A 10,893-nucleotide genomic window follows, 5' to 3' on the forward strand; every position below is an offset into this window, starting at 1 on the left:
AAAATAAAATGTTTATGAACCCAAAAGTCAATCCCTAAGTATAAGTAAAGGTAATCAACAATACAACATAAGAATCAGCATAATTTTCCAAGGAATTCCTCGACAGAATAGAAGGAATGACCCACGAGGAAACTCTTCAACTTCTTTTCCAAAGCGCGTGGATTACTGCTAAGATTTTTGAATTCTTGTGGTAGGTTATTGAAAACGGATGCAGCAGTATACTGCACACCTTTCTGCACAAGAGTGAAGGAAGTCCGATCCAAATGAGGTTCGCGAACTTACACCACTTATTGTCCGAACCGCCCGTTTCTGAGCCAAAAATATCCTTTTAGAATGGGAAGAGTTATCCAAAAATATAACACCCTACGACATAAGCGAATGAAAATAAGCAAAGTAGACCTATTCTCATGTCGAACGATCACTTACTTCAGATACCGTTCAAGTAGTAAAAAAGGGAGCATTAAGTCTTTGAACAAGGTCCATAACGTGGGCTTTCCATGACAGTTTACTATCTATTTGAGCACATAGAAATTAGAACTCTTCAGTTTCACTGATCATATTACATTAAAACGTTGAGTTTTATTGAACTGTGTGTTAGAAACTGTAAAAACTGAGACTTACTGCGATTTAGCGTTGGTTTATTTTCTAAAAGCCATCAACTTATGTCATGAACTGCACCATTTGTAACCGATCCAATTTTCTACACAACTTCCTTTACTACCAAGCCACTTATGGGATACTCATCTTCAATTCCTATGCAATGGGCGCTTGGAACACCGTACTATTAACAATAGAGTGATCTACATTTAACCCTCGTAGTTTGGATTATGAAGATGACACTAAAATCAATTCATCACTTTAGTAAAAGCAGCGAAGGATAACTACTACGAAATTCAAGAGCATCAAAGGATTATCAAATCTCATGTCCAAAACTGCCAGCAGATAATAAGAGTTAAAGACTGTAATACCTCATTCGTAAATAATAGAACTGGCCCGCCTATTTTCACTACACTACCTCCGGATAACCACTGTTGAGGCCTGCTGATATGCTAAAGATGTAAATAAGAACAGCAGGAAGGAAGGAATCAATCACCGTGAACATCGATTTCATTATGAACTCTTCCTAAGTATGTCATAACGATTGCACGGTTCTCCGTGTAATTATCCAGTTTACTACAGGAAGCCTGAAGATGCTGCACTGTAATACCCGAATCGATATCAAATAAAGTAGTAACTTCAAATACACGTGAAGGATTCTTTCATGCTCCATAAGAAAGGATTGGCTTCCCTCCAGTCTATATGAACATGACTATAAGAAGTTAAAGGTCTGTCTTCCTAAACACGAACCAGTTTCAGCAAACAGTAACCAAGGAGTTTGACGAGTGTGGCAACTTGTAGCTACGGTTTCCTGTTGAAATATTAACGTCACTATAAAAAAATCTCGCTTTAAGTTCACTACTTTATTACTAATGATTATAACCACAACTTTCTGTTTTAATATTAATTCTGCCATAACGAGCTCGGTAAAGTACCTATCTACACTTTTATTAATAACAATCCGAATTCTGACTTTACTGTTTGCTATCAGGTCATAATGGAAAACTACGTAAACTAAACAGAGACAGCAGTACTAGGAGAGCCAAGGTGCTGCTCCATATGGTATGACAACTTCCAAAAGTAGAAGAGAAGGGAAAGAATCTCAAGGGAGTAGTAATAAAATGACAAAATAAATAAATTTGAATATCTAGAACACATTCTCAAGGAAAAGAAATTCAAATATTGTTGAAATGAAACTTCAGATTGTGAGGTGTTTCAGTGGTAAATGGTAATGTGCTAAGGGAAAGGCTACAAAAATTATACAAAGTTATAATTATTTAATTCAGGTTATATACCGATGAGGGAGCTGGACTCTGACGAAATAAGATAAACTAAATCAGATGAGATGAGCTTCCTGCGCTGCGTAAGGGGATACTCGCTCCTGCTGCAGAAGAAGAATACTGATAATAGACAAGGTTTAAATTTGAAATCAATTATTGATCTTTTAAAGATATGCTGAATATACTGAATAAACTTACTACGGAAGTTGTTCCCCGATATCTTAAAACATGTCATTCTTGTCAGTGTTTTCCATATGTTCATTTCCTCGTTGATTCTGCGGAGAACATCATGTCTTTTCTTAGCACATCATCCAATTTAACATCCTTGTATAGCACCACAACTCAAACCCTTCAAGTCTCTTCTCCGCCGGTTCCTTTCAGTCCATCGTTCAATTGTACGCTCCAGAGCACATCCCCAGAAATTTCTTCTTCAAATCAAGACTCATGTTTGATAGAAGTAGACTCCGTTTGGCCAGACTTTGTGTGAAGTAGTCTCTTTTGCTGTGTCCACCTTGCTTTATCCATCATAAATTATTTTACCTCCAAGGTAGCAGAATTTCTTCACTTTCTCTGCTTCATTGTCTTCGAGTAACTTCATCATTAATCTCATTTCAGCTACTCCTCATTACCTCGTATCCCGTTCATATGTACATTTTTTATTCATTCATTTAATATATATTTATAATTAATATCGATAAGAAAGGGTTTCGAAATAATCAAAATGGTTATTCCAACAGCAATTGGTTTATCAAAAACCACATGGAACCTGCTCAGTTCATTGAATAAAAATTATTGTTAAAAATAATGGGATTGTGCGGCTGGTCCCGGCGGAGGTTCGAGTCCTCCCTCGGGCATGAGTGTGTGTGTTTGTCCTTAAGATATTTTAGGTTAAGTAGTGTGTAAGCTTAGGGACTGGTGACCTTAGCAGTTAAGTCCCATAAGATTTCACACACATTTGAACATTTCTATTTTAAAAATAACGCTCCTTAGAGAATTTGGTTTCGCAGTTGCCCCAAAATCTGCCTTTCCGAGGTGTCGCTAGTCTTATGCCCCGCATTTTTCGCATATTTTGTTTCGTTGTTCTGAGCACACAATTATTAGTGTGTTGGAAAAAGTTCTCGCCGAACTCATTGCTAGCACTCGTCATCTTGTCTGCCTCAATTTCAATGTACAGCTTCATACTGGGTGCTTTACTAAATGGTAAAATTCTATGACTATTTTTAAAAACGGTTTGCGTTGTAAACATTATTTCAGATTTCTGTAATGAGTAGCATATGTTTTCTTATCATATAACGTCGAAAGTAATTTCTTTGATTTCTTACTAATGGATGTTGGCGTAATTTTTTCTGGTCCTAAGGAAAAATCCGAATGAAAATGGTGAATACTCTCTCTATAATTGAGATGCACTTAGAAAATATACCGTATGTTACAGTCATCTGATCCCTTTCCACCACATTAGTTTCGATAGTCTTTGGAGAACGCCATTCATAACTAGATACACGAAGATTCGGTAACATATCCCAGCTGTACAGTCTATTGACATCGCGATAAATAATGTAAGATGCGTCAATTTTGACATCCTAATTGCGCGAGAAACTGTTGTTAACCACATGCCTGCAAGAACAATGAACAATACCGCCTCTAATGCGTCTTTCAACAAACTTGAGTTATTAGAGATCGGTAATAAGCTGCGATTCCGTTTTAGTAATTTTCAGCAGAGCATACCACACAATGCCAGGCGAAGTAATATAATAGCGGAGGATCCAATTCATATGTCTTAAGGCCCAGACTGCGAAACGTTTAGGGCATGTCAGCATGGAGTAGCACGTCAATTTTCAAATGAAAATCAAAATACCAGAGTGTTCTACACTTGAACACATCCCATACATTGCAAGCTCTTTGGTACTCGACTTTTGTTGTAGTTTCACCTGTTAACAAATTTTTAAGCTTTTCAAGTGAGGGTAGGATATCTTCCAGTGAATTCGATTCATTGCTCACACACTCATACAGAAAAATTCACTTCTGGTTAAATAGATGAACCCTCGGTCACCAGCATAATATGTTATCATTATCTTGATTTCAGCTATTATGCACACTTTTCGAAAGAACACAACAAGAAATTTAATGAATCATAAATCGCAAATTTATATTTCAGCATCGTTCTTGCTACAATGCGGCAATACTTTCCATAACAGATGTATGATTTTCCATATTCGATGGCACAAGAGAAACGAGTCCTTGATTTAATTTAATTTCTTTGCCGCCATCTAATGTTCTTTGTGAACAAATGTTCATGGCTAAGAGATGCCTATCATAACTGTTCAGATCGTGGCATGCGACAGGTTCTGTATAATGAGGCTTGTAGTTCACATAAGAACTGGAATGTGCTGCGTCTCGGTACGCACAGATGAAATGATAGTCGTCTCCATGTTTAGTACCGTTTTCCTCAAACATTTCCCAGAAAATATGACAGTCCTCTGTCATACGAAACGGTAATTCTTCTTTACTGATTATCTGCACTTCATTATTTTGCAATAATAGGAAGGGGAAGGACAGATTAGCATGGCATCTTGCAGAAAGTATAAGGGGGCCACAAGCACACAGTGCAAAATCCCTATGATTTCCGCAGTCAGAGAGGCACATTTTTTACTATGGAGTCAGTTTGTAGACAGTCTTCAGAGAAAATAGAATGGAACACGACCACACTATATGAAACATCACCCAGAAAATTAAGGTTATATGTTTCATCAGAACATTAAGGGGCTGAAAAATAAGATAGATAAGTTACTTGTATGCCTAGAAGATACGGAACTTTCTGAAGTGATAGATGTTCTGCGCTTCTGAATACCATGTTAACTCACTGAAAGAAAAATTAAATAAAGGATTGTAGACAGGTATAATTTTCGTGTAGAGTGAATATGGAAACCGGAGGAGTTGCAAGCCTATGTAAAAATTGGACACAAAGACAGACACATTGCCACAAACAGTTTTTATGTAGATCACAAGCTAAACGCAGTCATCAGTCCCCTAGAACTTAGAACTACTTAAACCTAACTAACCTAAGGACATCACACACACCCATGTCCGAGGCACGATTCGAACCTGCGACCGTAGTGGTCGTGGTAAAGTAATATTTATAAATGTAACGTTGTATATATGTATATACAGGGTGTTACAAAAAGGTACAGCCAAACTTTCAGGAAACATTTCTCACACACAAAGAAAGAAAATATGTTATGTGGACATGTGTCCGGAAACGCTTACTTTCCATGTTAGACCTCATTTTATTACTTCTCTTCAAATCACATTAATAATGGAATGGAAACACACAGCAACAGAACGTACCAGCGTGACTTCAAACACTTTGTTACAGGAAATGTTCAAAATGTTCTCTGTTAGCGAGGATGCATGCATCCACCCTCCGTCGCATGGAATCCCTGATGCGCTGATGCAGCCCTGGAGAATGGCGTATTGTATCACAGCCGTCCACAATACGAGCACGAAGAGTCTCTACATTTGGTACCGGGGTTGCGTAGACAAGAGCTTTCAAATGCCCCCATAAATGAAAGTCAAGAGGGTTGAGGTCAGGAGAGCTTGGAGGCCACGGAATTGGTCCGCCTCTACCAATCCAGCGGTCACCGAATCTGTTGTTGAGAAGCGTACAAACACTTCGACTGAAATGTGCAGGAGCTCCATCGTGCATGAACCACATGTTGTGTCGTACTTGTAAAGGCACATGTTCTACCCGCACAGGTAGAGGATCCCGTATGAAATCATGGCGGTGAATCGAGGAAGTACAGTACATACTGACGAAACTAAAATGAGCTCTAACATGGAAATTAAGCGTTTCCGGACACATGTCCACATAACATCTTTTCTTTATTTGTGTGTGAGGAATGTTTCCTGAAAGTTTAGCCGTACCTTTTTGTAACACCCTATACATACACTCCTGCAAATGGAAAAAAGAACACATTGACACCGGTGTGTCAGACCCACCATACTTGCTCCGGACACTGCGAGAGGGCTGTACAAGCAATGATCACACGCACGGCACAGCGGACACACCAGGAACCGCGGTGTTGGCCGTCGAATGGCGCTAGCTGCGCAGCATTTGTGCACCGCCGCCGTCAGTGTCAGCCAGTTTGCCGTGGCATACGGAGCTCCATCGCAGTCTTTAACACTGGTAGCATGCTGCGACAGCGTGGACGTGAACCGTATGTGCAGTTGACGGACATTGAGCGAGGGCGTATAGTGGGCATGCGAGAGGCCGGGTGGACGTACCGCCGAATTGCTCAACACGTGGGGCGTGAGGTCTCCACAGTACATCGATGTTGTCGCCAGTGGTCGGCGGAAGGTGCAAGTGCCCGCCGACCTGGGACCGGACCGCAGCGACGCACGGATGCACGCCAAGACCGTAGGATCCTACGCAGTGCCGTAGGGGACCGCACCGCCACTTCCCAGCAAATTAGGGACACTGTTGCTCCTGGGGTATCGGCGAGGACCATTCGCAACCGTCTCCATGAAGCTGGGCTACGGTCCCGCACACCGTTAGGCCGTCTTCCGCTCACGCCCCAACATCGTGCAGCCCGCCTCCAGTGGTGTCGCGACAGGCGTGAATGGAGGGACGAATGGAGACGTGTCGTCTTCAGCGATGAGAGTCGCTTCTGCCTTGGTGCCAATGATGGTCGTATGCGTGTTTGGCGCCGTGCAGGTGAGCGCCACAATCAAGACTGCATACGACCGAGGCACACAGGGCCAACAACCGGCATCATGGTGTGGGGAGCGATCTCCTACACTGGCCGTACACCACTGGTGATCGTCGAGGGGACACTGAATAGTGCACGGTACATCCAAACCGTCATCGAACCCATCGTTCTACCATTCCTAGACCGGCAAGGGAACTTGCTGTTCCAACAGGACAATGCACGTCCGCATGTATCCCGTGCCACCCAACGTGCTCTAGAAGGTGTAAGTCAACTACCCTGGCCAGCAAGATCTCCGGATCTGTCCCCCATTGAGCATGTTTGGGACTGGATGAAGCGTCGTCTCACGCGGTCTGCACGTCCAGCACGAACGCTGGTCCAACTGAGGCGCCAGGTGGAAATGGCATGGCAAGCCGTTCCACAGGACTACATCCAGCATCTCTACGATCGTCTCCATGGGAGAATAGCAGCCTGCATTGCTGCGAAAGGTGGATATACACTGTACTAGTGCCGACATTGTGCATGCTCTGTTGGCTGTGTCTATGTGCCTGTGGTTCTGTCAGTGTGATCATGTGATGTATCTGACCCCAGGAATGTGTCAATAAAGTTTCCCCTTCCTGGGACAATGAATTCACGGTGTTCTTATTTCAATTTCCAGGAGTGTATATATATATCGACTTCTGGCTGGCTTCAGAGCGCCTTAATGCAGAGAAAAAGTATTATGCTGTCGGAGACGCCAGGCGTCTATGACAGTTTTAAGCAAGCAGCAGACGAGCCTGTGGGGACTGGTGGAGTGGATGACAGAGCGCGGAGTAAGCCACGTAGCGAGAGCAAATCAAATGGTCAAATGTGTGTGAAATCTTATGGGACTTAACTGCTAAGCTGTTCACTGCATGCACTGCTACGGCGTCGTTCGAGTGTTGGGTCAGCGGCCTGGATGTTACTGCGTAGTCGGCGGATGGTGGGAAACGCATCACATCGAATCACTGCCTCTCACTCCTAGTAATTCTGGTGGACGTCGGAATTCAGTCTGAAATTTGAGCTGGGTCATTCGCCTCGGTTGGAACAGTAGTTCGTCCGTCTGTGTTCGACTCCGGTCGCGTGCAGGACCATCCTGTAAATGAAACTGTTTTCGGTTAGTAAGTCTCGGGAGCATTTTTCCTGTTTCCTCTGTGACACATCACATTGGATGTAGCGCCGAAGAACGAATCGGGCTTTTCTATGACTGTAGTGTCACGCAATTGTACCCTGGCAGTGATTGGCAAATTCACGTGTTACGTATATGGCTTATCGGATGCCTTTCTGTTGTAGAGTATCCGGGGTGTGTAAATCATGTTGAACTACGTGACTGTGATCATGGATACATGTTCACAGGTACCACTGGCTGAAATTTGCATCTAAGGGAGTTAATTTCTGTGATTACAAAGTTGTCAGTCAATCCCATCAGAGTTTAACTGCATTGTTGGAAATTGCCTCATGTTCAAGAGGCAGTGTGAACGTAGAGTTCGTTAAGACTGATTGTGATTTTTTGTGGTTTACATAGTTTGTCTTTAGCCTGGGACTGTAGTAAAGTGAGTCTGTACTCATGCATCCGATACTGATGAAAGGCTGATTTCTGTGCGGCCGCATTAGCACAGGTTGTGGCGCTGGGTGGCCGCGAGGTGTGAGGCACCTCGTCACGGTTCGCGTGACACCCCCTCCCTCCCCCCCACCCCCCCGTCGAAGGTACGGGCCTGCCCTCGGGCTTGGGTGTGTGTGTTGTCCTTAGCGTAAGTTGGTTTAAGTTAGATCAAGTAGTGTGTAAACCTAGCGACCGATGACCTCAGCAGTTTGGTCTCAGTGGAACTTACCACTGCAGGCTGTGCTTCAGTGAATTATAATTAAATTTGAAATCTGTTCTTCCATAATTAACGTAACGTTGGTTTCGTGACAACCGGGCTCGTTGAACTGGGGTTAAGTCATTCACATAATTCACATATATGTATCCCTACAGCCAGGCGATGCACTAACGGGACTGAGCTTCTGAACCAAAGCTTATTTGATATTGAAATAATAGCATAGATGATTTTAAATTATTAAAGTTACCGATTTAATGTTTAAAGAAAAATGAAACTTGGGCAACTTCAGAGATTACCTTGGATTATTGTAACTTCTTTTTAAAGGTTATTGAATCTAATGTTAAAGGGAGAGGAAATTTTGGGGAATTTAGAATTTTAGTAAATACCTGAAAATATTTTGAATGATCTTACATTCTAAATTTTTTTATCATTTTAATGTTTTAAGGTCTATTGGTTGTAATGTTCTAAGAAAACAGAAGTATGAATTTTCTGTATACTTGTGTATGCCTGTGGCTGGCCGGAGTCGCCGAGCGGTTCTAGGCGCTACAGTCTGGAACCTCGCGACCGCTACGGTCGCAGGTTCGATTCCTGCCTCGGGCATGGATGTGTGTGATGTCCTTAGGATAGTTAGGTTTAAGTAGTTCTAAGTTCTGGGGACTGATGACCTCAGAAGTTAAGTCCCATAGTGCTCAGAGCCATTTGTGTATGCCTGTGTAAACTAAGTAAACCAATAAACTTTCAGCTACTGTGTTCAACCGCTTACTACACCAGAATCGTTCTAGTTTGACGAGCTCCTAATGTTACCTTTCTCTTTCGAATCCTTGAGATAAGGTACCAGAAACTTTCAGCTATATTTGAAATCCAGACGCATTACTAAGCTAAGTGTCAGGCAAGAAGAGACACTAGTTTGTGGAGATTTGAGCGTAGATGTCTTAAAATACTCTGACACCAAAAGTAAACGGAAATCCTTATTTAGTTCTTTCAATGAAATTTTGGCGGTAAATTTCCCAACTGTTCTCAGTAAGACAGTACAGCCCAGATGAATAACATTTTTACATACAGTTATCAGGCTAAAACAGTTAATGTGTATCCAGTCGTTAATGGACTATCTGATATGATCATGGACTCATTAATGTACAATTAAATAAACAATGTAGTACCTTACAGCGCTGAGGCATGTTCATATTAGGAACATTCAGAAACAACTAGGCCGGTGGCTGTAAAACGAAAACTGTGTTGAAGGCATCATAATACCATTGCTTACAGAAAAAGGTGTGGTCTCTATAAGAGCGCTGAGATCCGAGACTCATCGTCAGGGGTTCATCGGTGGACACTCACAGAACAAAAGACAGAGGACGTTCTCGCATCGATTGTCCAATGCTCTGTCTTGCTGTTGACGGAGAAATGAAGGCTTCAGAAGGAGACAAAGAGGTCCAGTTCGTTTTCTGGCAGCGGAAACAGTGCGAGGAACGGAAATTCATCAAGGAAAGGTACAAGTATACAAAAAGCAATGCATGCCCATTGATGAAGAAACGTTCAAATGATCTACGGAATATGTAATTAACTATAAAAAGTAATTCACACTTTCAACAGCTATTCAATGAATCATTACATGAAGTTGCTGCCCCTGTACAATTTAAACTCAGAAGGTTCCTGGTCGTAGCCACATTGTATGTAGTAGGCAAAACTAAATGGCTTACGCAATTCTAACTGGTTTGAACACAAAGCATAATCAGTGCTAAGAATGCCACTTACTACTGTTGTAAGTGCTTAGCCTTCTAAGGCAGATGCCATTTTGGCTAAAATGACTTTGCTTATTGGCCGCGCCAATTCAAACTAACAAAACAACAAAATTTCCAACGTTTCCACGGATTTGCTGCCGTGAACCGCAGAGAACTGAAGAGAGTCTTAGCGAGGTGCTCGAAACGTGGGCAATCTATTTTTGTAGTAGTTTACAATGGCGTGAGCGATTCTCAAAATTATTTAATCCTAAACTGCCACGTGGAGTGGCCGCGTAGTTAAAGTCGCCATGTCAGGGACTGCGCGGCCTCATCCGCCGAAGGTTAGAGTCCTTCCTTGGGCATGTGTGTGTGTGTGTGTGTGTGTGTGTGTGTGTGTGTGTGTGTGTGTGTGTTGTTATTAGCGTACGTCAGTTTTAGTTACTTTAGATAGTGTGTAATTCTAGGACCGATGACCTCAGCAGTTTGGTCTCTTAGTAATTCACACCCATTTGAACATTTGAATCCAAAACTAACCGAAGTGATTCCTACACACAATCAGTATCAGCATAAATTTCTAATAGTAGCTTCAGTGTACTGCAGAACTTTGAGAATTTTCCAAACTCGTTCTTTCCTATAGGCAATATACGGTAGACTGGATTAAACTGTTATGTTTAACTCACTTTACCGTGACATAAAAAGAACAGCGTACATATACTACAACATACTGATGAGAAGAGTATTACTACCACAAGCT

The sequence above is a fragment of the Schistocerca cancellata genome, chromosome 6 (assembly GCF_023864275.1).
Source record: "Schistocerca cancellata isolate TAMUIC-IGC-003103 chromosome 6, iqSchCanc2.1, whole genome shotgun sequence".
Lineage (NCBI taxonomy): Eukaryota > Metazoa > Arthropoda > Insecta > Orthoptera > Acrididae > Schistocerca > Schistocerca cancellata.